This window comes from Scyliorhinus torazame, chromosome 13 (genome assembly GCF_047496885.1).
Source record: "Scyliorhinus torazame isolate Kashiwa2021f chromosome 13, sScyTor2.1, whole genome shotgun sequence".
Classification (NCBI taxonomy): domain Eukaryota; kingdom Metazoa; phylum Chordata; class Chondrichthyes; order Carcharhiniformes; family Scyliorhinidae; genus Scyliorhinus; species Scyliorhinus torazame.
The window spans coordinates 41,421,436-41,447,803 of NC_092719.1; positions in this window are offsets into that span (position 1 = coordinate 41,421,436).

The following is a 26,368-nucleotide window of genomic DNA, read 5'->3' on the forward strand; positions in this document are numbered from 1 at the left end:
TTATTACCCTATCCTTGTACTTCTGCAGATGGCCGGATGTGCCTCTCCAGGTCCCAGGTCACATGACCTTGGTCGGGGAGACCGCATGGTATGTCTGTACTGCCACCTGCTGGTTGGAGGTCTCACACTATCCAACTATGATATAGGCCATAGGCATATCACCACAGCGTGAACAAGGGTGAAGCAGTGGATGTTGTGTACCTGGACTTTCAAAAGGCTTTTGACAAGGTTCCACACAAGAGATTAGTGAGCAAAATTAAAGCTCATGGTAGTGGATAGATAACTGGTAGGCAGACAGGAAGCAGAGAGCGAGAATAAACTGGGTCTTTTTCAGGGTGTCAGGCAGTGACTAGTGGGGTACCGCATTGTTCAGTGCTGGGACCCCAGCTGCTCACAATATACATGAATGATTTGGACGAAGAAATTGCGTGCAACATCTCCAAATTTGCAGACGACACTAAGCTGTGTGGCAGTGTGTGCAGTGAGGAAGATGCAAAGAGGCTGCAGGATGACTTGGACAGGCTGGCTGAGTGGGCAAATACTTGGCAAATGCAATATAATGTGGGTAAATGTGAGGTTATCCACTTTGGTGGCAAAAACAGGAAGGCAGATTATTATCTGAATGGTGGCAGTTTAGGAAAAGGGGAAGTGCAACGAGACCTGGCTGTCATGGTGGAACAGTCCCTGAAGGTTGGCATGCAGGATTCAGCAGGCAGTGAAGAAAGCTAATGCCATGCTGGTCTTTATAGCGAGAGGATTTGAGTATAGGAATAAGGATGTCTTGCTGCAGTTATACAGAGCCTTGGTGAGGCCACACCATGAGTATTGTGTGCAGTTTGGGTCTCCTAGTTTGAGGAAGGATATTCTTGCTATTGAGAGTGTCCGGCGAAGGTTCACCAGACTAATTCCCGGGATTGCAGGATTAACATACTAAGAAAGACTGGATCGACTGGGTTTGTACTCACTGGAGTTTAGAAGAATGAGCGGGGATCTCATAGAAACATATAAAATCCTGATGGGACTGGAGAGGCTAGATGTGGAAAGAATGTTCCCGATATTGGGGACGTACAGAACTAGGGGTCTGTGGTAGTCACCACTGTTGTATTATATTGTGTATACTGCACTGCATACGAGGGTATTACGGTAAGGCCCCTGTACTACAGGTACGGGGTAGATCCCTGCCTGCTGGCTCCACCCAGTAGGTGGAGAATAAATGTGTGTGCTCTCTGAACTGCAGCCATTTCGGCAGCAGCTGTAGTAGGCCACACATCTCTGCTTAATAAAGCCTCGATTACATTCTACTCTCGTCTCGTCGTAATTGATAGTGCATCAATTTATTACACAGAGATTTTACAAAGATGGACCTCCGCATCAAGCCGGATCAGCTGCAGCTGCATCCTCAAGCAGACAACGCCAAAAAGACTTTGCACATTGGCTGGCTTGCTTTGAAGCATACATCGGATCTGCGACAGACCCAATCCCAGAAGCACAGAAGCTCCAGATTCTGTACATGCGGCTGAGCTCCGATGTCTTTCCCCTCATCCAGGACGCGCCTACCTACGCAGAGGCCATGGCGCTACTGAAGGAGAACTACGCTCAGCAGACCAACAAGATCCAAGCCAGGCACCTCCTGTCCACGCGGCACCAACTTCCCGGTGAATCTGTGGAAGATTTCTGGCATGCCCTGCTCGCCCTGGTGAGAGACTGTGATTACCAGGCCGTTTCGGCCGCTGAATATTCTAACCTGCTAATGAGAGACGCGTTCATTACGGGCATCGGGTCGGCCTACATACACCAGCGCCTCTTAGAAGGGGCTACACTTGACCTCGCGGCGACCAAGAAACTAGCGCTCTCGCTCACAGTCACCTCACACAATGTACAGGCGTATGCCCCCGACCGCACGGCCCACCCTCCTGAGCATCGTGGACCCCGCCAGCGGCCACCCCATCGTGGACCCCATCAGCGGCCGCCCCCAGCCAACCCCACGCCTGCGCCGCGCTGCAGCCAACCAACCCTGGAGGACCCAAGTGCTACTTCTGCGGACAGTCAAAACACCCCTGGCAGCGCTGCCCGGCACGGAGCACGCTCTGCAAGGCCTGCGGCAAGAAAGGACATTTCGCTGCAGTGTGCCAGGCCCGCTCAATCGCCGCTTTTGTCTCTGCACCCACCGCGTGCGGCCAGTGGGCACTGCCATCTTCCTCACCTCAGACCACGTGCTGCCTGTGGGCCCCGCCATCTTGCTCCCCTCACAACATGTGCAGCCCGTGGGCGCCGCCATCTTCCCCACCTCAGGACCCCTACCCGTCGAACACCTCAACAGGCCGCTCATCGCCTGCAACCGCCGACGACCAGCTGTGTCTCGCCTCCGTCACGATCGACCAGTCCCGACAAAGGTGAAGGTCGACAGGCATGAGATACCCAGCCTTCTGGACTCGGGGAGCACTGAGAGCATCATCCACCCCGATACGGTAAGGTGCTGCTCCCTCGCGGTACACCCCATTAACCAAAGAATCTCCCTGGCCTCCGGATCCCACTCCGTGGCGATCGGGGGGTACTGCATCGCCACCCTCACCATCCAGGGCGTAGAGTTCAGCGGCTTCCGGTTCTACGTCCTCCCCAACCTCTGCGCTGCCTTGCTACTCGGCCTGGACCTCCAGTGCAACCTCCAGAGCCTAACCCTGAAATTTGGCGGGCCCCTACCACCCCTTACTGTATGCGGCCTCGCGACTCTTAAGGTCTACCCGCCTTCTCTGTTTGCAAACCTCACCCCGGATTGCAAACCCGTCGCCACCAGGAGCAAACGGTACAGTGCCCAGGACAGGACCTTCATCAGGTCTGAGATCCAGCGGCTGCTGCGGGAAGGTATCATCGAGGCCAGCAACAGCCCCTGGAGAGCCCAAGTGGTACTGGTGAAAACGGGGGAGAAAAACAGGATGGTCGTTGACTACAGTCAGACCATCAATCGGTACACGCAGCTCGACGCGTACCCCCTCCCACGCATATCTAATATGGTCAATCAGATTGCACAGTACCAGGTCTTCTCGACAGTGGACCTGAAATCTGCCTACGACCAGCTCCCCATTTGCAAGGCGGACTGCCCGTACGCCGCGTTTGAAGCAGACGGCCGCCTTTACCATTTCCTTAGGGTTCCCTTCGGCGTCACTAACGAGATCTCGGTCTTCCAATGGGAGATGGACCGAATGGTTGACCGGTACGGACTGCGGGCCACTTTTCCGTACCTGGATAACGTCACCATCTGCGGCCACGACCAGCAGGACCACGACGCTAACCTTTCCAAATTTCTCCACACCGCCAAGCTCCTCAACCTAACCTACAACAAGGAGAAGTGTGTGTTCAGCACAAACCGATTAGCCATCCTTGGCTATGTGGTTCAGAACGGAGTTCTAGGGCCTGACCCCGATCACATGCGCCCCCTCATGGAACTCCCCCTTCCCCACTGCCCCAAGGCCCTCAAACGATGCCTGGGGTTCTTTTCATACTATGCCCAGTGGGTTCCTAACTATGCGGACAAGGCCCGCCCACTCATCTACTCCACCGGTTTCCCACTGACGGCCGAGGCTCACCAGGCCTTCAACCGTATCAAGGCCGACATCGCCAAGGCCGTGGTGCACACGGTCGACGAGACGCTCCCCTTCCAAGTCGAGAGCGATGCATCGGACGTCGCTCTGGCCGCCACCCTCAACCAGGCAGGCAGGCCCGTGGCATTATTTTCCCGCCCCTCCATGCCTCCGGAATTCAGCACTCCTCCGTCGAAAAGGAGACCCAAGCTATTGTTGAAGCTGTGCGGCACTGGAGGCATTACCTGGCCGGCAGGAGATTCACTCTCCTCACAGACCAACGGTTGTTTGCCTTCATGTTTAACAACACACAGCGGGGTAAGATCAAAAATGATAAGATCTTGCGGTGGAGGATCGAGCTCTCCACCTTTAATTATGAGATCTTGTATCGCCTCGGTAAGCTCAACGAGCCCCCCGATGCCCTGTCCCGAGGTACATGTGCCAGCGATCAAGTGGACCGACTCCGGACCCTGCACGACGATCTCTGTCACCCAGGGGTCACCAGCTTTTATCACTTCATTAAGGCCCGCAATCTGCCCTACTCCATCGAGGAAGTCAGGGCTGTCACCAGAGACTGCCAGGTCTGTGCAGAGTGTAAACCGCACTTCTACTGGTGCCTGGTGAAGGCCTCCCGCCCCTTTGAACGCCTCAGCGTGGACTTCAAAGGGCCTTTCCCCTCCACCGACCGCAACACGTATTTTCTCAATATGGTCGATGAATATTCCAGATTCCCCTTCGCCATCCCATGCCCCAATATGATATCTGCCACCGTCATCAAAGCCCTCAACACCATCTTCGCTCTGTCGCTTTCCCCGCCTACGTCCACAGCGACCGGGGATCCTCACTTATGAGCGATGAGCTGCGCCAGTACCTGCTCAATAGGGGCATTGCCTCGAGCAGGACGACCAGCTACAAACCCCGGGGAAACGGGCAGGTGGAGCGGGAGAATGGGACGGTCTGGAAGGCGGTCCAGCTGGCCCTACGGTCCAGAAATCTCCCAGCCTTCCACTGGCAGGAGGTCCTCCCCGACACACTTCACTCCATTCGGCGCTCCTGTGCACGGCGACTAACGAAACCCCCCATGAACGTCTCTTTGCCTTCCCCAGGAAGTCCACCTCCGGGGTTTCGCTCCCAACGTAGCTGGCAGCTCCAGGGCCCGTTCTCCTCTGCAAGCACGTGTGGCTCCACAAGGCTGACCCATTGGGTGAGAGGGTACAGCTACTCCACGCAAACCCGCAGTACGCCTACGTAGCGTACCCCGATGGCTGCCAAGACACAGTCTCCCTCAGGGACCTGGCACCAGCTGGGTCCCCACACATCCCCCCTCCTCTGTCCCGGCGCCACCCTCCCTTCCCCCAGCGCATCCCATCACAGCCCCCGTTCCAGGACAATCCGTCCTCCCCTTAGTCCCACCCGGGGATGAAGAGGATGTCGACATGCTCCCGGAGTCACCGACGACCGAGCCAACGCCTGACTCGCCACCAGCACTGCGCCGCTCTCAACGATGGATCAAGGCGCCCGACCGTCTAAATTCCTTCTCTGAAATTTTAATGGCAACCTGTATGTAAATAGTTTTCCACCACCCCCGCTGGACTCATTTTTAACAGGGGGTGAATGTGGTAGTCACCACTGTTGTATTATATTGTATATACTGCACTGCATACGAGGGTATTACGGTAAGGCCCCTGTACTACAGGTACGTGGGTAGATCCCTGCCTGCTGGCTCCGCCCAGTAGGCGGAGTATAAATGTGTGTGCTCAACGAACTGCAGCCATTTCGGCAGCAGCTGTAGGAGGCCACACATCTCTATGTAATAAAGCCTCGATTACTCTCTCCTCTCGTCTCATTGTAATTGATAGTGCATCAGGGTCACGGCCTAAGAATAAAGGGTAAGCCATTCAGGACTGAGATGAGGAAGAACGTCTTCTCTCAGAGAGGTGTGAACATGTGGAATTCTCCACCACAAGAAGCTGTTGGGGTCAGTTCGTTGGATATATTCAAGAGGGATCCGGGCGTGGCCCTTGCAGCTAAAAGGATCAAGGGGTATGATCAAGGATCAAGGGAGAGAAAGTGGGATACTGAATTTTCATGATCAGCCATGATTATATTGAATGGTCGTGCAGGCTCGAAGGGCTGAATGGCCTACTACTGCACCTATTTCCTATGTTTCTAACCTCCCTGCTCTTATATTCTATGCCTTGGCTAATAAAGGCAACTATCCCATATGCCATCTTATCCACCTTATCTACCTATCCTGCTGCCTTCATGGATCTTTGGACATGCACCCAAAGGTCCCTGTGGTCCTCTATACTTCCTAGCATCCTACCATTCATTGTGTATTCCCTTGTCTTGTTAATCCTCCCAAAATGTTTCACCACACTTGTCACTGTTCTGCCCATCTGACCAGCCCAAATACATTGTCATGTAATCTCAGGCTTCCCTCCTTGCTATTCATCACACCTTCGATTTGCGTATCATCTGCAAACTTACTGATTATACCTCCCACTTTCACGTCTCGGTCATTAATGTGCACTACAAACAGTAAGGGGCCCAACACCCATCCTTGTGGCACATCACTGGGCACCGGCTTCCAGTCACAAAACAACTTTTGACAAGTACTCTTTGCCTCCTGCCACAAAGCCAATTTCGGATCCAATTTGCCAAATTGCCCTGGATCCCATGGGCTCCTACCTTCTTGATCAGTCTCCCATGCTGGCTGCACTGCCCTCATCTGCAGACCTAGTCACCTCCTCAAAAAATTCAAACAAATTTGTTAGACATGATCTCCCCCTGTCAAAGCCAAGCTGACTAGCCTTGACTAATCCTTGCCTCTCCAAGTGGAGATTAATTCTGTCCCTCAGAATTATTTTTTCAAATAATTTCCTACCACTGATGTTCGACTCACTGGCCGATAATTACCTGGGGTGAAATTCTCCGTTTGAGAGACTAAGTGTTGACGCCGTGATAGAATTGCGTGCGTTTGCATTCCCAGTGGGGGCGCTATTTGTGGAGTAATCCAGGTCATGCTAATAGCCCAGCATTCTGGCTGGCACGAATTCTGAGTATTTCCCAGCCCAGCGTTCTAACCACTGGGGCCGGAGTTAATGCCAAAGAGCTTGTCAGCTGGAGCTGTTTTTAAGTGATCCACTTACCACACACTCACTGCAGCCACAAAGGTGGCCCAGAAAGGTCTACCCCCGAGTGGGAAGTCCCAGGTGCCCCACAGCTCCATGCCAGCAAGGAGAAGAGGGAGGCCCTCTTCCCCAGCATGGGCTACAGATTCAAGCCTGCCTTCCTGGACACTGCCTAGGAGATGGTTGCAGAGGCAGTCAGCACTGACATTCTCACCAGTAGGGGATAATAATAATAATCTTTATTGTCACAAGTAGGTTTACATCTGGGGTGGGATTCTCTCAGGCCGGGGCTGGGCCAGGGAATCCCCGCGACCGGCGCGAATCGTGCCACGCCGCCCCGACGCCGGCACGCGATTCTCTGCAGAGTGGAGAATCGCCGCCATTGGCGCCGGTGTGGTTGGTGCCATGCTGGTTAGGGGCCGCTAGACGGGGCCCCCCCCCGCCGATTCTCGGCCCGGGATGGGCTGAGCGGCCATCGTAAAAAAGCCAAGTCCCGCCGGCGCCACCCACACCTGCTCTCAGCCGGTGGGACCTCAGCGTGGAAGGGTCGGGGGGCGGCCTGTGGGAGGGGGGTGTCCGACCCCGGGGGGGGGGGGGACCTCCAATGTGGCCTGGCCCGCGATTGAAGCCCACCGGTCAGCGGGCCGGCCTCTCTGGCTGGGGGCCTCCTTTCTTCCGCGCCGGCCCCTATAGGCCTGCCCCATGTTGCGTTGGGGACGGCGCTTTGAAGAGAGCCACTGCGCATGCGCGCGTTGGCGCCGGTGCCACTGCACATGCGCGGATCCCGCGGCGCCCAGTTCACAACAGGATCAGCAGCTGGAGCGGCGTGAACTGCTCCCATGCCGTGCTGGACCCCTGCAGGGGCCGGAATTGCTGATCCGGAGGCCGTGTTGACGCCGTCGATAAACGCGTTTCCGACGGCGTCAACACTTAGCCTCAGGATCACTGAATCTTGCCCCTGACTCCTGTCAGATGCATGCAGAAGCTCTGGCTGTATTTCTTCAGAAGCTGTTTCAGCTGGTTTGTTCATCTTTCTAACCGTACTGCTCTATTTTCATCTGAGCTGCAGAGAGCAAACTGCTTGACTTGTGGTCACAGCTTCAGCCAGAACGCCCCTGACCTGCTTTCCCTAAACAATTCCTGATAACATAGCTCCACCCAGCAATGACATCATCTTAGCCAGGTGAAATCTAATTAACTCCATAGGGTATCCGCTTCATCAAAACAAAGTTCCATTAGCCTAAGCTTTTTACAATGGTTTAATTGCACCTCTGGCTCCCAAACTGTGATTTCGTTAAAAACATGATTGCAGCAGTCACACACACACTTCATTTACATTTACACACACTAACCCAGGCTTTTAACCCTTACTACACCAAATACCTATAATACAATACATCTGAAATTCATACATTCATCACACAGTCCACTTTGGCCAGGTCCTTTATTTCCGAAATATCATTATCCTTTTCCATAACTACCTGAAATCTTACAGAGTTATGGTCACTATCACCAAAATGCTTCCCCACCGACACTTCTACCATCTGCCTGGCTTTGTTTCTTAAAATTAGGTCCAGTACTGCCTCTTCTCTTGTAGGACTTTCTATGTGCTGGCTCAAAAAGCTCTCCTGGATGCATTTTAAGAATTCCGCCCCCTCTAAGCCTTTCACATTTTGCGCATTAATTAATATGGAGGAAGTTTAAATCTTCTGCTATTAGTACCCTATTATTTTTACACTTCTCTGCTCTTCTACCTCTCACTGACTGTTTGGGGGCTATATTACAGTCCTAGCAATGTGATTGCCCCCTTTTTGTTTTAAAGTTCCACCCACAGAATCCATAGAAATCCTCTGTAAAAAACCCTACACAGTGCAGAGGAGGTTATTCAGCCCATTGGGTCTGCACCAACCTTCTGAAAGAGCACCCTACCTAGGCCCACTCTCCCATCCTATCTCTGCAACTCCAACTAACCTGCACCTCTTTGAAGTGGCAATTTTTTAGCATGACTAATCCACCTAACCTGCACACCCATATGGCCTCAATTGAGGAGCCTGCTAAGATATCATCTCTCCTCACTGCAGTAATTGATACCTTGATCAATATTGCAACACCGCCTCCTCTTTTACTCCCCACCCCCGATCTTGCCCTGAACTATCACTCCTTCACCTGAAAGAAGTAACACCTGTGCTTCTAATTCCTAAAATGCGATAATTGGGACACGTGAATCTGAAGAATCGTGTCAAATGCTAAAATCTTCAAATATTATTCTGTCAGCTAACTTCATGTTTTAGAGCTGTGTTTAGCTCTTCACCAAATGCGAGACATGTCTGCTTTATATTGAAATTGAACATACACAACACAAGTAAATCACAACACAAAGTTCATTGAACAGAGACATTTCCGGTATTGGAAAACTCAATAAGAGTCAATTAACATTTAAAGTATCTTGCAACATGACACCCTTTCATTGTGCAGAAAATAGGTGTCAGAACTTGACTTCAGGAAGCAAAGTACTGTACACACCTCTGTCTGTATCAATGGTGCCGAAGTGAAGATAGTTAACAGCTTCAAATTTCTGGGTGTGCACATCACCAACAATCTGTCCTGGTCCACCCACGTCGACACTCCGACCAACAAAGCACACCAGCACCTATACTTTCTCAATAAATTAAGGAAATTCGGCATGTCCACATTGACTCTTACCAATTTTTATCGATGCATCATAGAAGGCATCCTATCTGGCTGCATCACAGCCTGGTAGGGCAACTGCTCGGCCCAAGACTGTAAGAAACTACAGAGAGCCATGAACACTGCCCAGTCCATCACGCGAAACCGCCCCCCCCCCCCCCCCCATCCATTGACTCTGTCTACACTTCCCGCTGCCTTGGAAAAGCGGGCAGCATATTCAAAGACCCCTCCCACCTAGGTTATTCTCTCTTCCAACTTCTTCCCTCGGGCAGGAAATACAAAAGTCTGAGAACTCATACTAACGGATTCAAAAACAGCTTCTTCCCCGCTGTTACCAGACTCCTGAATGGCCCTCTTATGGACTGAACACATCTCCTCTACTGAGTCGTACTATACTCCGTATGCTTCACCCGATGCCTGTGTCTATGTGTTTACATTGTGTATTTATGTACGTCCTGTTTTTTCATGTATGAAATGATCTGTCTAGACTGTATGCAGAACAATACCTTTCACTGTACCTCGGTACACGTGACAATAAATCAAATCAAGTCAAATCCAATCCAATCAAAGAATTTCAAAAGACTTTGACTCCCCAAGTGTCCCCTTTGGACTACTGGAAAATCCACATGGCATAAAATCTGAGGCAGTGTTTGTATTTTTGATAGCTGACTTGCATTGCAATCAGTCATGGCTTTTCTGCTCAGTCTAAACCACCTAAGCATTGCCTTTCATGTTTAATTAGCTGATTCCTCTGCCTGATGTAAAATCTTTCATAGGAGATCCCATATGCCCTTCATCCATACTCTATGCTGAATTATGGTCCAGAAAACTGACTTCAAGGATAGTACCTTCTCGACTGGCTTTGTTAAGGTTATTTTCCAGAGAATAGAATTAGCCACCTGCCTCTGGATTTTCCAATCAATCAGGAGTGCACAGAATGACACATCCATTCTGCCAGAGGTAGAGTATTTAACGAAAGGGGCCATGGCACTTTCCAGAAAAGCTCACCGGCTGCAGTGACCACGGGAATGGAGAGGAAACCTTGGTAGGTTTCTCCATGGGTCCTGCCGTGGAAACTGAGAGACTGCATTGAGTTTAACTCTCCCAAGAATGGGAGGAAGCGGACAATCTCTCTGACCAGCGAGACATGAATGGAAGTGGTTGAGGAAGTGAGCAACAGGATTGTGTCCCTCCAACCTGGTGACAGTGCAACAAGAGGACGCCAGGAGGACAAATAAGGTAAGTGGCATAATACTTCCAGGTGTCAGATTGCACACTGTGGCTCGCCTATCATTCTCCTTGACAGTACTTCTCAGTTTAATATCTTGCAAGCTCCACTCATTTCCAAATCTACGAGTAACTCATATTCCCATCTGAACAGGCAACACTCACCATCAGCTTATTGCTCTCTTGCATCCATTTCTCACAAGTTATGACCTTGTTTCCACTCCATAGAGGCTTTTACAAACACTCATACTTCTCTGCTTTCTCTTCTTAGGCGAAGAGCACGCACAAAGTGGCAAGAGGCAGAGAGAGACCCATGGATTTGGGGTGGAGTGGGGGGGTAGGATGGTAGAGGGGGGAGGGAGATCCCTCCAGCGACAGACACCTTATCAGTCACTGGCAATGTGTTTCCCCTGCTCCACTGGAAGGGAGGACATGTTCCAGGAAGCTGCAGGTGTCAGCAGCGACTCTGTGGTAAGTATCTGAGTCTCCGGAGGTACTGGCGCTCAAACATTGAGAGAGCTAATCCACTGATTGAAGATCTTGTGTGGGGATCATGCCTCCTTCCAATTGGATCGCAGCACCAATCCCCTTGTATCTGTGAAAGGGCAAGTGCCTGAGCAGAAGGCAGTTGTCTGCTGCTGATGTTGCTCCTAATGCAGCTAGAGTTGTTGGCAGTGGTGTGGCTTCTGCTCTTGACCCTCATCAGAGTGCAAGGTGGAGCTGCATTAGCCAGTTCCATGCCATGGTGAAGCAGGGGAGGGCCCATGAAGGTGAATGAAGTGTTGACCGGTGAAGTGCCTTCCAGCAAGTAACCAAAATTAGCAGTGATAATACTCTCCAAGGGAAGAAGTACAGTGCACAGTGGCTTCTTAGGTGACCAATGCTGTTTTTGTTTCTTCAGTTTCACTGATCAAAGCCTTCACAGCTTGTCAGTTTCACTACAGCAGCCCTTCCCACACTGCACTCACCTTCTGCAATCCTGGCAAAGTGCAGACACAATGTGGAGCCCATGTGCTGGGTAGGGAAGAAATGACCCAGGGTTAAGGTGGCTCTTATTGACTCTATTGGTTTCCTGCCGAACCCAAGGGGATTCCTTGTTGGATTTGGAAATGACCCCAGGTAAAGCTGGAAGAGGGCAAGATCCTGACCCAACATCAATCTCAAGGATATAACACCCCACAGACATTGAAATCCATCTCTTCTTGTCTGGACAGCACAATGGCACAATGGTTAGCACTGCTGCCTCACAGCGCCAAGGACCCGGGTTCAATTCCCACCTTGGGTGACTGTGTGGAGTTAAAAAAAAATTTTTTTAGAGTACCCAATTAATTTTGTTCCAATTAAGGGGCAATTTAGCGTGGCAAATTCACCTACCCTACACATCTTTGGGATGTGGGGGCGAAACCCACGCAAATATGTGGAGAATGTTCAAATTCCCCTCGGACAGCGACCCAGAGCCAGGATCTAACCTGGGTCCTCGGCGTCGTGAGGCAGCAGTGATACTGTTTGTGTGGAGTTTGCATGTTCTCCCTGTGTCTGCATGGGTTTCCTCGGGGTGCTCCGGTTTCCTTCCACAGTCCAAAGATGTGCAAAGATGTGCAGACTGGGTGGATTAGCCGTGCTAAATTGCCTCTAAATGTCCAAAGGTTTAGCTCAGTTGGCTAGACAGATGGTTCATGATGCAGAACGAGGCCAGCACCGTGTGTTCAACTGCAATACAGGCAGATTTTATTCATGAAGTCACGTCTTCTCAACCCCTTGCCCCTTGCCTGAGCTGTGATGATCCTCAGGTTAAATCACGGCCAGTCAGCTCTCCCCCTCAAAGGGGTGAGCAGCCTATGGTCATCTGGGTCTTTACCTTACCCTTAAACAACTTAATTGCAGTGTTAATGTAAGCCTACATGTGACAATAAAATATATTTTTTTAAATGTGTCCGAGGAGGCAGCCAATGGCTGGAGACTCATTATTGTGGGCCTTTTGGAGCAACAGTGTTCTGCTTGGCACGGCTGAAGATCCGAAAGTGTGCTTGGAAGGTGAAGTGTCAATATATTCAGAGGTCTCGGGGAAAAAAATCTTGAAATGTGGGATTGAAACCCTAGAGGTAGATCCCATCTGAATGGGAGCGACATTTGAAGAGAATTCCAGGGCAAGTTCTTCAAACATGTAGATTTGAAACTCTTGTGACAAGGCAGAGTTTCAGTGCTACTAGTTGGCTCACAATAAGATGACAATCTGGATGGGTTGCTGAGGAATCCATGGGATCTGCTTGGGTCGCATCTGTCATTTACTTTGGAGCTTGGCGCATCTAACCACAATTCATCTTTCAATTCACATGTATAAGAAACTCACTTTGAATATTAGAGTATAGGATATATATAAAGTATTTACCACAAGCTGGTTTAGCTCAGTGGGCTAGACAGTTGGCTTGTGATGCAGTAACAAGGCCAGCAGCGTGGGTTCAATTCCCCTCCCAGCTGAGAATTCTGAATTCTCCCTCTGTGTACCCGAACAGGCACCGGAATGTGGTGACTAGGGGCTTTTCACAGTAACTTCATTGCAGTGTTAATGTTAGCCTACTTGTGACAATAAAGATAATTTACATTTTACCTTTCAGAATTTGTAAGTGTCTGTAAAGATATAGCTGGGGTGAAGGAATATTGAAGATTTGCGTCATTTTCTTGTGATTTTATTGAGATCTTTCCAACCTGTTTGTCTGGTGTAATATAGTTCAATAAATGTTTTATCATTTGTGGTAAACAATTCTCAGCAGGCTCCTGTGAATCTGATCTGTAATTTGCCTCCCTTGTGTCAAAGGAAAATTAGGATCTATCAAGCCAAGTTTTACTCTGGGATCCAGTATTAACATCAGCTGAGATCGTAACATTTGCCCTTGCCTTCCACTCTCAGGGTTAAGGTGAGGGGGCAGTGCATCTCAGCTAGAATGGGAAATGAACCCATGCTTTTGGCATAATTCTGAACTATTCAGCTGTAGTTGTGCCTTTCTTGCAGGGGGCTGTAGCATTAATGATAATATCTCAAGGGTGGATTATTCTAGGACCATGCAGTTTCGAGTTCAACCATCTCTTTCACCTTGGAAACACCAGAATATTGAATGGATGAGGGGTTGGTTTCGGTCCAGATCAGCTACAGTCTTCTCTCATGCAAATCAGCAGAACTGCTGAGCCGCTCTCCACCAGTAGGGGCAAACATACAAAGAGAATTGAACATGTTGCCTTCTTTCAGAATGACAGCATATCGGGATCCTCACCATCCTCTCAATCAATATACACCTTGGCGTCAGAGACAGCTGAGCCTGACTGCCCCAGCACCTGCCATGGAATAAAATTAGAGAATAACAGAATAGCACAGCGCACAAAAAAGCCATTCAGCACATCGAGTCTGGCTCTTTCGAAGAACAATCCAGTTCATCTCACTCCCATGCTCCTTCCTCATATTCTCCTTCAAGTATTTATCCAATTCTCTTTTGAAGGCTACTACTTAATTTGTATCTATCACCCAATCAAGTTATGCTTGATATCCTAACCATTGTTGCATAAACAAAGGTTTCCTCCTATCTCTGGTTCTTTTGCCAACCGCCTTCAATTTCTGCACACTGGTTATCAACCCTTCAGTCATTCGAAACAGTTCCTCATTATTTATTCCATCTAAATCACTTGTGCTTTCAAAAATCTACATCAAGAGGGGATCATGTGATGTCATCGCGGGAGCAGTCGTGTTTCTGTGAGCTCCGATTCTGCTCATCCTAAAATCTGGCATTTTATCCTGGTGCACACTTCAAGTTCAGCGTTCTCTGGGTAACATGGCGTGGGCTGTGCCCCTGGAAGTTCCTGACTTGTGTTTCTGTGAGGAAGTGCGGAGATAAAATGTTCAAAGCCTCATTTGTTCATGGCGGCCAGAGTGGGCCGGGGTGGGGCCCAGCTTGCGATGGCGAGATTGCTGTTGAGCGAGCTCTCACCGTGGTGGTGCTGCGTGCATTTGGATGATGGCCGGCATCAAAGATGTTGTCTTGCCTGAGGACCTTGGCTCTGTGGCGCAGGTCGTTAATGTTCAATTTGAAAAATTGCAGGATACTTTTATGAGAGGGATGGAGGCTCGCGAGAAGGTTCTTGCGCTTGAAAGAGCACGTTCCCTGGTGTGGTCCCACCTTTGTGTTGTCAAAATTCTGTTGCATGGCGTGTCATCCACCCTGTCTGGTTCGAGAGAGGGGAGGTAGGTGGGGTATGTCCCTGAGCGTGGTCCCCGATGAGATGTGAGAAGAAAGTTCCAGATATGTTCGGAAATTGGCCACCATGCTTTGTAATCCTATTTGGAGGTTGGGTGTATCAGATTCAATGGAGCACAATGTATCCTGTCTTCGAGACTGGAGGTTGGTCTGACCCACTGATCACTGGTCCCTTGTTGTCCTGTCTCGATGCATGTTGTGAGGGGTTGGGAATGGCTGAGCTTGGCAGGCTATTCCCCTCGGCCAGGGCCTAGGTTGTGGATTGCCTGGGTCTTGGAGAAATGGCATGGTGGAAGTGATGGTGTCCTGTGCTTCGATCGTTCGAATCCTTGAGAGATCCTGAAGCGTGCTTGTTGATTCTCTGTTATCCTCCAATTTCTGGTGCAACACGGAAGATGTCTTTATTCTGCAAATTACCCTGCGGTTCTTCTATAACCCTAGACTAAACTATGGCGTGGGAAACTCATCATGACTTTTGGTGGTGGTTGTGGGCCTGTGGGTGTGGGTGAACTGCTTTGTCATAATTTTATGACTTTTTACTGTCTACCCTTGGTCTCCGATATGGTTATCTGAGTTTCTCAACCTATCTAATGATTGTATTGAGCTGATTGTGATGACATTCTCCTGTTTCTCTCTGCACTCATGAATACTTAGCCATCTTTTCCTTCTTCCTACTTATTGGAATGTATTATTTTGTAGCTTTGGTGCATAATTCTTTAAAATGCAAAATCTCAATAAATATACTTCAAAAAAAATCTATATCAAATCTCCCCTCAGCCTTCTCTGCTCTAAGGAGAACAACATCAACATTGCCAGTCTATCTACGTAATTGTACTCCCATATCCCTGGAGTCATCTTAATTATTCTCTTCTTCACCTTCACCAAAGCCTTTAAGTACTTCCCATAGCGTGATTCCCAGAAGTGGACGCAATACCCCACCTGGAGCTAAACTAGTGTTTTATTTAGATTTAGGCTTTTGTACTCTATGGCAGTGTTTTTCAAACTTTTTTTCTGGCGACCTATTTTTGCAAAATAACCACCTCTCACGACCCACGCCACGTTATGGAGTTAATAGACAATAGATTCTCCATAGTTACTTTTAAAAACATCACCATCATTGTTGGCACTTCTGCATTATTAAATGTAAAAACTTGTAAATTAAAATATATTTTCTATTTCTGTTGTTATTTGGAGATCTTAATAACTTGTAATAAAAATCTCTGCACAGATCAGTGAGCAAGACTTTTGATCACAGACTCCTGAGGGTTTGACCCCCTCAAACCCTCAGGAGTCTGCGATCAAAAGAATGAGGCGATAGTTGGAAACACGCCTGGATTTTGGGCTGATGGGGAAGGAAGGAGACTCACCATTGATCGCAAAGTCAGTCTCACTGAGAGCGGCTGATCTCAGAAAGTGAGCGGAGAGTGGCTCCCTATTTTAAATATACATCAAACCCATATGCACACACAGCACAACTTTAACCATAGATTTGATTGACAAGGTTAAGAGTAACAGAAACTCAACAGACATCAACAAGATTAACTATCACAGAAATTGAAACAACATTGACAACGTTAATGGTAACAGAAATTCAAGATTAATTAACAATGGTAACAATGGCAGACATTATTCATGCATCCGATTCAGACGTTAACCCTGAAATCGGTCTCTTTGTGTGATCATTGACTCTGTGCTTCTATGATCTGCACTTGAACAGATGCATTACCCCCCTGACTGGGATGGTTGGAGTTCCCAAACCCACACACATCACCCCAGAGCGGGTTCAGAATGGTTAAAATATAAATCAGCTTTGTGAAAATGGACCAATTAAAAGGTGGGGAGATCCCCACAGGAGACACAGGAATTATCTGCTAGAGCTAGATCCTGTGTAAGGGAGTACTCCGGCTATGAGTTACTGACTGGGGTACTTGTGGACTGATATTCCAGTCGGCAGTCAGTTGTTTTTGGGTGGGGATGCAGGCCTCGAAACAAAGAGCACGAAGCACTGCTCGAAACTAGTGTTGTGCAGAAGGAGTATATTCAGGAAATAAATTTAAAGAAAATAGATTTTTTTTCTTTTAAATCTTCAGTTGTATGGTGCTGACTAACCTGGTTGATCAGCTGCTGCAGAAACGGGAGTGGCTGCTGGAGGCTGTGTTGGTGGCGATGACTATAAGAGTGACCCAGGGAGGCAGAAAGTCCAGGGCACCGGCCTCTACCTCAGCCTAATGTGGCCACACACTGCACTGTAACCAGAATTCACCCAGGGAGAAAATGGGAAAAAAAGGTCAGGCGATCCCCGGGGATCATGTTTGGAGACCTTTTGGCGACCTGTTTTACATCATCCCGCGACCCACCCGCAGGTCGCGACCCCCAGTTTGAAAAACACTGCTCTATGGGCTGTATTTTGCATGCCACACTCTGTGTGTTTTGGATCACGGGCTCGTAAAATAGAGTGAGTGCCCTTCCCACCACTTTCCCGCCCACCCCCAAGCTCATTCCCATTATATGGGAATGGGTGCCAAAATCGGCAGCCCACACATCATATTGAAATAAGTAATCAAATGTAAATTAAGCACATTACTAAGACAATCGACCCTGATAATATGCTGCCACTGCCATAACATTTGGACAGACTGGGGGGAGTTGGCAGACCAATTTGAAAAGAAGTTCTTCAAAGGGCAGGTAGGGAGGGGGGGACCTCTCTTCATAATAGAATCCCGACAGTGCTGAAGGAAGCCATTCGGCCCATTGAGTCTGCACCGACCCTCCAAAAGAGCACCCTATCTAGGCCCTCTCCCCCGTCCCATCCCTGTAACCCCATCCAACCTTTGGATTCTAAGGGGCAAATTAGCATGGCTAATCCACCTAACCTGCACATCTTTGGACTGCGGAAGGCAACCGGACAGTCACCCAAGGTCGGAATTGAACCTGGATCCTTAGCACTGTGAGGCATCAGTGTTGTCAACTGTGCCACTGTGAAAGGTGGGACCTGTGAGGAAGGATGATGGCTTTTGCACTATGTTTATATTTGTATGTACATTGTGTCTTCTGTTGTTGTTATAAAACCACAAATACCTCAATAAAATGTTTATTAAAAAAAGCACTGTGCCGCCCAGGGGCTACCCTTTGTCAAAGGGGGCAATCCACTTTTCTTCCTACTCGTCCGCAGCCTTAATTCCATACCCTCCATCCCACCCTTTTCCCTGACCCACGCAAGCCCTCCCTGCCCAAGACCACGGAAGTACCTGTTCCGGGGATTCATGTGCTTTCCCCCTCAGTGGCCACTGAGGTGCTCTTGGCGCTGCTGGGACTGATGGAACTACCAGCGAATCAGACTGGTCAGCATCTGCAGAGGACAGCACTTCATCCCCAGCGAGAAGCGGAAGCTGCACTTGACGCTCGTTTGGCGGCCCCGGTTGTGGAGCTGGTCAGTGTGGAGCATGTTGGCTTTGCTTCCCAGGTGTGAGCCCTCCCAGGGTATTATTCAGCCCTACGCCTCTATTTATAAAGTTCACGATCCCATGTGCTTCATTAAATGCTTTGTTAACCTGTTCTGCCACCTTTGAAGATTTGTGCACAAATACCCTCAGGTCTCCTTCTGCTTGCATCTCCTTTAAAATTGTTTTTCATTAATCTTATCACCTCATGATTTTCTGTGCTGAATTTCGCAATGTTCCAGGCTGCAGTTGGGCCCTCTCAGTCTGGAGGTACACTAAGCCATACAAAATTTCCATAACAGTGAGCAGACTCATGACTATATTGTATGCATTGTGGAGTTTGGTTGGACACAGCAGGCGGAGAAGGTGATTCCATTCAATACACCCCTGACAAATAAAAGTCCCCTTTGCAGCTGTGTCGATGCAGCCAGCGTTCCCTTGAGCCCATGACTGAAATGTCTGCAGGGATTTTGAGACTAACTGCAGTTTTGTTTTGTAGCGACAGCACCAGCAATCAGAGCAGGATCCTGTGAAAAGATCCTTCCAGGAGTTTCCATAATGTAAGACTGACGAATGGTCTTGTTGAAATTACCACAGAAATGATTTCCATTCCTCTCTGCTATTTTAACTCGTGCTGCAACCTGGGCTAATTCTTTCAGTAAAATAGTGGACAGATTGTGATGAACAGAATTATCTTCTTTGCCTACCATACCCAGCTGAGCTGCTTACTGTAATGCAATACTAAGATGCAATGTACCTGTGGAAATTTTCTATGACTTTATGCACATTGTTCTATGGCCTCAAATCCTTGCTGTGATATATATGAATTAATCATTTCCTGTCATCTGAAATAATCATATCATTAAAAAATGTCATTGATACATAAACTATACATGTTCACTAATATTAACAAAATAAATTTCTAGGCTAGAGTTCTTTGCTGAGCACCCTTCTCTTTTGGAAACCTGATTGCTGCTTGTGTATAGAGTTGCTGATTTCATCATCCAGTTTAGCAATAAGGCCAACCAGGGAAACAGCTTGTGAGAGTGACTGAGACTAAAGGCAAGCCCCAGAGATCAATAAAGGTGCACCAGCCAAAAAACTAACCAATTAACGTTGCTTCAAAACAGTACTCCCACAGGTGGAACTTAAAACTAACAAGATAATGTTTGCTGTTTGTTGTATTATTAGCTAGATTGGGGGTCGATTAGCTCAAGTAGCTGGACAGCTGTTTCGTGATTGGGGGGTGATGCCAACAATGTGGATTCAATTCCCATACCGGCTGAAGTCACTCATGAAGGACCGCCTTCTCAAACTTGCCCCTTGCCTGAGGTGTGGTGACCCTCAGGTTAAATCACCACGAGTCAGCTCTCTCAAAGGGGAGAGCGGCCTATGGCAATATTTACAGCCAGATTGTTCAGTCCATGATCTAATGGCCATCCTATAAAATACCTTTTGTAAAGGCCCCGAAGAATCCAGCACGAGTTTTAAGGATACAAAATAATAAAGTTTATTTACTATAACAATATATACATAGTCGTAGCAGTAACTTCCCTTGCTACCTTCTCCTTCCTCTTGGTTCCTGGACTGGCCAGCTTATTTATAGTAGGAGTTTCTCCGCCCCCCTCATTGGGGAAGTTCATACTCCCATAGGATTGTGGGATAATCATTAGTCCCCAGCCAATCGTCAGTAGGCAGGTTATAACATCCCTCCCCCCCCCAAAGTCCAAGGAATCCACCGTAGGCCCTGGCGAAGGAAGGCGTCAAACTCGTTTGGCCGCAGGCCGGACGCCATTTGCACGCGGCGCTGGATCAGGCGGCGTATAACGAGACGGAGACCGGCGCTTCCGTGATGAACGGCGCGGTTGTACATCCACGGCCTGTGGACCCGAGGATTCCCCCTCTGATTCATCCTGTGTCTCCATCTCGGAGTCAGAGTCTGCTGCCTCCGTCATGTCAGCGTCTCTGCCCCCATTCGGTCCTGTCATGACCTGCGCAGGCTTTGAGTGAGGCACCAGTGGAAGATTTGGAGGACTACCTTCCCTTGTTTCTGGTCTTTGCCGCTGTTGAACTGAGCTCCGGGGGCGGGGAATCTTTTGCGGGGATGATCTTCTGGACCGGACGTGGTCTACATGTTTTCGCTGGAGACGACCCTGGGCTTGCACTTGGTACGATATAGGGCCCGTTTGGCGAAAGATTACCCCAGGAACCCATTGGGCACCACCAGCAAAATTCCGCACGAATACTGGGTCACCGGGCGCAAACTGCCGAATCGGACGATGCTGAGACAATCCCGGTCCCTGCCGGTCTTGTGTGCGGCGTACTTTTGCGCCAATGTCCGGGAAGACCATACTAAGGCGGGTGCGAAGTCTCCGGCCCATTAGGAGTTCTGCGGGAGCTACCCCAGTCACTGTATGGGGGGTGGTCCTGTACGTAAACAAAAAACGAGCCAGTCTCGTGTCCATTGATCCGGAAGACTGCTTCTTTAGGCCTCTTTTGAATGTTTGCACTGCACGCTCTGCCAACCCATTTGAAGCCGGGTGGTAAGGGGCAGTGCGGATATGGCGGATGCCGTTCATCTTTGTAAACCTAGCAAACTCCTCACTCGTGAATGGAGTGCCATTATCCGTGACCAGCACCTCGGGGAGGCCATGCGTGCTAAATGATAAACGCATTTTTTCAATTGTTGCGCAGGACGTTGTCCCCTGCATCTTATGCACCTCCAGCCATTTGGACTGGGCGTCAATTAGTAGGAGGAACATGGATCCCTGAAAAGGGCCTGCAAAATCTGCATGTAAGCGTGCCCAAGGCCGCCCTGGCCATTCCCAGTGATGTAGGGGCGCGGCCGGCGGAAGCTTCTGATGCTCCTGGCAAATGGAGCAGTTTTGGGCCACCTTCTCAATGTCGGTGTCGAGGCCTGGCCACCAGACATAACTCCGGGCCAACATTTTCATCTTGGTCACGCCCGGATGCCCATTGTGCAAGTCTGATAATATCAGCTCCTGGCCTTTTTCCGGGACAACCACACGCGTCCCCCACAAGAGGATGCCGTCTTCCACGCTGAACTCTGACAGCTTGGAGGAAAATGCCCGTAACTCGCCTGGGAGCTGTCTATGCTGCCCACCATACAGGACTATGTGCCGAACCTTTGACAGGACTGGCTCCGTCTGGGTCCACTCACGGATCTGTGATGCCGTGACAGGCAAGGTGTCCATAAAATTTAGGGTTGCGACCACCTCACCGGTCGTGGGGGTCGACATGGGGCCGGTCGATAAAGGCAATCGGCTCAGTGCGTCGGCATTTGCTATCTGCGTACCTGGTTTGTGCTCCAGAGAATACTCATATGCAGCAAGCAACAAAGCCCAGCGCTGGATCCGTGCAGAAGCAATGGGCGGTATCGGCTTATCCTCTCTGAAGAGTCCCAGCAGGGGCTTATGATCAGTCACGATAGTGAAATGGCGGCCGTACACATACTGGTGGAAGCGTTTCACCGCGAAAACCACTGCCAGGCCCTCCTTCTCGATCTGCGCGTACTTCTTCTCCGCTGCAGTCAATGTGCGGGAGGCGAAAGCTATCGGTCGCTCGGCCCCGTTCTCCATCTTGTGGGACAGGACAGCCCCAATACCATACGGGGATGCATCACATGTGACGAGCAAAGGCTTTCCCGGATCATAGTGGGTTAGTAACCCAGACGGCGACAATTGTTGCTTTACCCGCCGGAAAGCGGTTTCTTGCGGCTGACCCCAAACCCAGGTGTGATTTTTCTTTAGCAGCAGGTGTAAGGGGGCCAGCGTAGTTGCCAGATTGGGGAGGAACTTCCCGTAATAGTTTACGAGACCAAGAAAAGAACGAAGATGCGAAGTGTCAGTCGGGGTGGGGGCATGTTGAATTGCACGCACCTTCTCTGCGACGGGGTGCAGACCCTCGCGGTCCACCCGATAACCTAGGTAGACTACTTCTTTTGCCTGAAATACGCACTTTGTGTGACGTAAACGGACTCCAGCCTCCGAAAGGCGTTTAAGGACAGCCTCCAGATTTTCCAAATGCTCTTGCTCCGACGTCCCTGTAATCAACACGTCATCTAGGTAGACAGCCACACGTGGTAAACCTCTCAAAATGCCCTCCATAACACGTTGAAAAATTGCGCAGGCAGAGGATACTCCAAAGGGCAACCGTGTATATTCATACAGGCCCCGGTGTGTGTTAATTGTTACATATGGTCGGGAGGCAGGGTCCAGCTCCAACTGCAGGTAGGCGTGACTCATATCTAATTTTATGAATGAGAGTCCGCCTGCAAGTTTCGCGTAGAGATCCTCTATGCGAGGCATTGGGTATCGGTCGAGTCGGGAAACTGTATTCACTGTAAGTTTATAGTCGCCACACAAGCGAACTGTGGCATCTGGCTTCATTACTGGCACAATTGGTGCTGCCCAGTCAGCAAAACGGACAGGCCTGATAATACCCAAACTCTCCAAACGAGTGAGCTCCCCTTCTACCTTCTCGAGCAAAGCGTAAGGCACAGGGCGCGCCCGGAAATAGCGCGGTGTGGCTCCTGGTTCAACTTGGATACGGGCTACGGCCCCTTTTATTTTCCCCAGACCAGGCTGGAATACCTCTGGGTATCGTCCTAGCACCTCAGTCAACCCTCCAGAAACTGTTTGGAGGATGTGCTGCCATTGCAACCGCAAATGGCGCAACCAGTCCCGACCCAACAGGCTGGGCCCATGGCCACGCACTACGATAAGTGGGAAACGCCCCTCCTGGCGTCCATATACAACAGGGGTCATTGTAGTTCCTGCAATGTCCAGTGGTTCCCCCGTGTAGGTGGCCAACCTGGCCTGTGAGTCAGTTAGTGTAAGGGTCTGTATACCCTGCTTGATGCGGTCGAATGTCCTCTGGGCGATATGGGAGACCGCTGCGCCAGTATCCAACTCCATCTCCAGCGGGTGGCCATTGACCCGTACTGTCACCTTAATGGGGGCCACACGGGGAGCTGCCACACAATGCAGCTGCAGGCAGTCGTCCTCCGTCTCCACGTCCTCAGGGGTGGTCGCCGCAGGTTCATCCACATGGAAGGTACGGCCTCTGGGCTGGTCCCAGTTACGGCCCCTGGGCTGGTCCCAGTTTCGGTCGGAACGACGGCGCCTCTGGCGTCCCCAGGACCGCCGTCCGCGACGGGGTCGGCGCCTGCAAGTCTGACACGGACATGGCTCCTCATCCATTGGCTCTGGAGAAGGCTCCCTTCGGGGAGGAATGTCCGATGGCCACTGGCGTCGGTCTGGTCGTTGCCTCACCCAAGGTACCGCAGGAGTGCGGGGGAACGTTTTTGGGCGGAAAGGGTTTCGCCCCAAGGCATGCACTTCCATTCCCTGTAGCTCCTGTACTCCTCGCTCTGCGCTCTCTCGGGACAAGACTATTTGTATTGCCTGTTGAAAAGTCAATGTTGGCTCCGCTAACAACTTTCTCTGGGTGGCCGCATTGTTAATACCGCAAACCAAACGGTCGCGTAACATTTCTGACAAGGTCTCACCATAGTCACAGTATTCCGCAATCCCGCGTAGCCTGGATAAAAAATCGGCAAGGAATTCTCCAGGGGTCCTCTCAGCGGTATTAAACCGGTAACGCTGGACTATCGTGGACGGGTTGGGTTAAAGTGTTGCCCCACTATATTCACAAGTTCGTCAAACGTTTTGGTGTCCGGCGCAGCTGGGTACGTAAGGCTCCTAATCACCCCAAACGTATGCGGCCCGCAGGCGGTGAGCAATATGACCACCTGGCGCTCGTTTTCAGTGATATTGTTTGCCCGGAAATAGTAACGCATCCGTTGCGTGTACTGGTTCCAGCTTTCTAGCGCAGCATCAAAAACATCCAAACGTCCGTACAGAGGCATGGTATAATAGAAAACAACTTCCAACCTGTATCCAACAAAAATCCAGGGAGGTGGCTTCAGCAGTGTAGACAGCTATTCACTTTTACCTTCGTCGCCAGTTTTGTAAAGGCCCCGAAGAATCCAGCACGAGTTTTAAGGATACAAAATAATAAAGTTTATTTACTATAACAATATATACATAGTCGTAGCAGTAACTTCCCTTGCTACCTTCTCCTTCCTCTTGGTTCCTGGACTGGCCAGCTTATTTATAGTAGGAGTTTCTCCGCCCCCCTCATTGGGGAAGTTCATACTCCCATAGGATTGTGGGATAATCATTAGTCCCCAGCCAATCGTCAGTAGGCAGGTTATAACAATACCCATGGAACTTTTGTTTATCTAATAGATGATTGATTTACACTGTATCAAATACAGGTATTTAATCAGAAGAAATCTCTTCTCCGCATTCACTCAGTGCTTGATGAATGGATTGGCCTTGGTTTTCTTGGACTCTGCACAGGGCATGGAGCCTCGCAGCAAACAGCAGTGAAAGTTAAAGAACAGGGGCCCATGTAACCCCACTCTCTGCTGCCCTCTTGCAATTGTTTTTCCGATGAGCATTTTTAAAGGGAAAAAGTGGGCCCCTGTGGGTTTGCAGAGCCCTATGTACTATTATACAAATAAAGTCCCATAACCATAGGTCATACAGCACAGAAAAGGCCCTTCGGCCCATCAAGTCTGTGCCGGTCAAAAACAACCACGTAAATATTCTAATCCCATTTCCCAGCTTTGTATGCCTTGGAATCACAAGAGTGCATCTAAATACTTCTTTAGTGGTATGAGGGTCTATGCCTCCACCTTCCTGTCAGGCAACGGGTTCCACACTCCCACCACCCTCTGGATAAAAAAGTTTTTCCTCACATCCCCTCTAATCCTCCTGCTCCTTACCTTAAATCCATGCCCCCTGGTCATTGATCCCTCCACCAAGGGGAAAGGTTTATTCCTGTCTACTCTATGCCCCTCATGATTTTATACATCTCAATCATGTCCCCCCTCAGTCTCCACTGCTTCAAAGAAAACAATCCAAGTCTATCCAATCTCTCGTCATAACTAAAACTCTCCAGTACAGGCAACATCCTGGTAAATTTCCTCTTTTAAAAACAATGTATTTTGTTACAAACGTGCATCAAAAACATTAGAGCACATAAACACCCTGGAAAACACTCCCAACACTCAACTGTACAGTTTGTACAATGTTTCCCCCATTTTCCCCCTCCCCCCAACGAACCACTCCTCAAACACGGTCACGAACATCCCCCACCTTGTCTCAAACCCCTCTGCTGAGCCCCTTAGATCATGTTTTATCTTTTATAGCCACACCATTTCTTTCTTTCTTAATATATATTTAATTCCCCCCCCCCCATCTTATCCACCTTTCCTTCACCTTTCTCCTCTTTGCTCCCCCTTCCCCCACATCTACAGTTCATCCTCTGATGTTAGTTTCCCTGCTGTTTGACCTTTCACATCTTTTGTTCTCTCTGGGGACTGCCATTAGCACTCTCCCCTTGGTTTCTGTGGCCATTAGCACTCTCCCCTTGGTTTCTGTGGCCATTAGCACCCTTTCCCCTTGGTTTCTGTGGCCATTAGCACCCTTTCCCCTTGGTTTCTGTGGCCATTAGCACCCGGTTTCCCTGGGTTTCTGTGGCTATGACTCATCTTTCATTCTCACTCCACAGTATAAATATTTCCCACTTTCTCTGCCTGTTAGCTTTGACAGAGTCATCGGACTCGAAACGTTAGCTCTTTTCTCTCCCTACAGATGCTGCCTGACCTGCTGAGATTTTCCAGCATTTTCTCTTTCGTTTTAAAAGACGGGCTTCCCTTGAACTTGTTTGAAAGCTGACTTGCTGCAGTTTCATTTTGCAATATTGTCACGGTGATTTCAGCCGACTCGCTTTTTTGTTCCTTTTTGCAACAGGCGGGAGAAATGCTACAAGTACAGTTACCAACTGCGATTAAAAGTATTCCTGGAGGTTTTGTCACATGACTTTTCCCTACGCCCCAGTCATTAGTCGGCCAGCACATAAATCCTTGTGACACATTGCCTACCTACACCAATTGGGAAGCAAAAAGACTCACTGCCCAACTGGCTAACTGTCAGCCACAAGAACCTTGGGCGCGATTCTCCGAG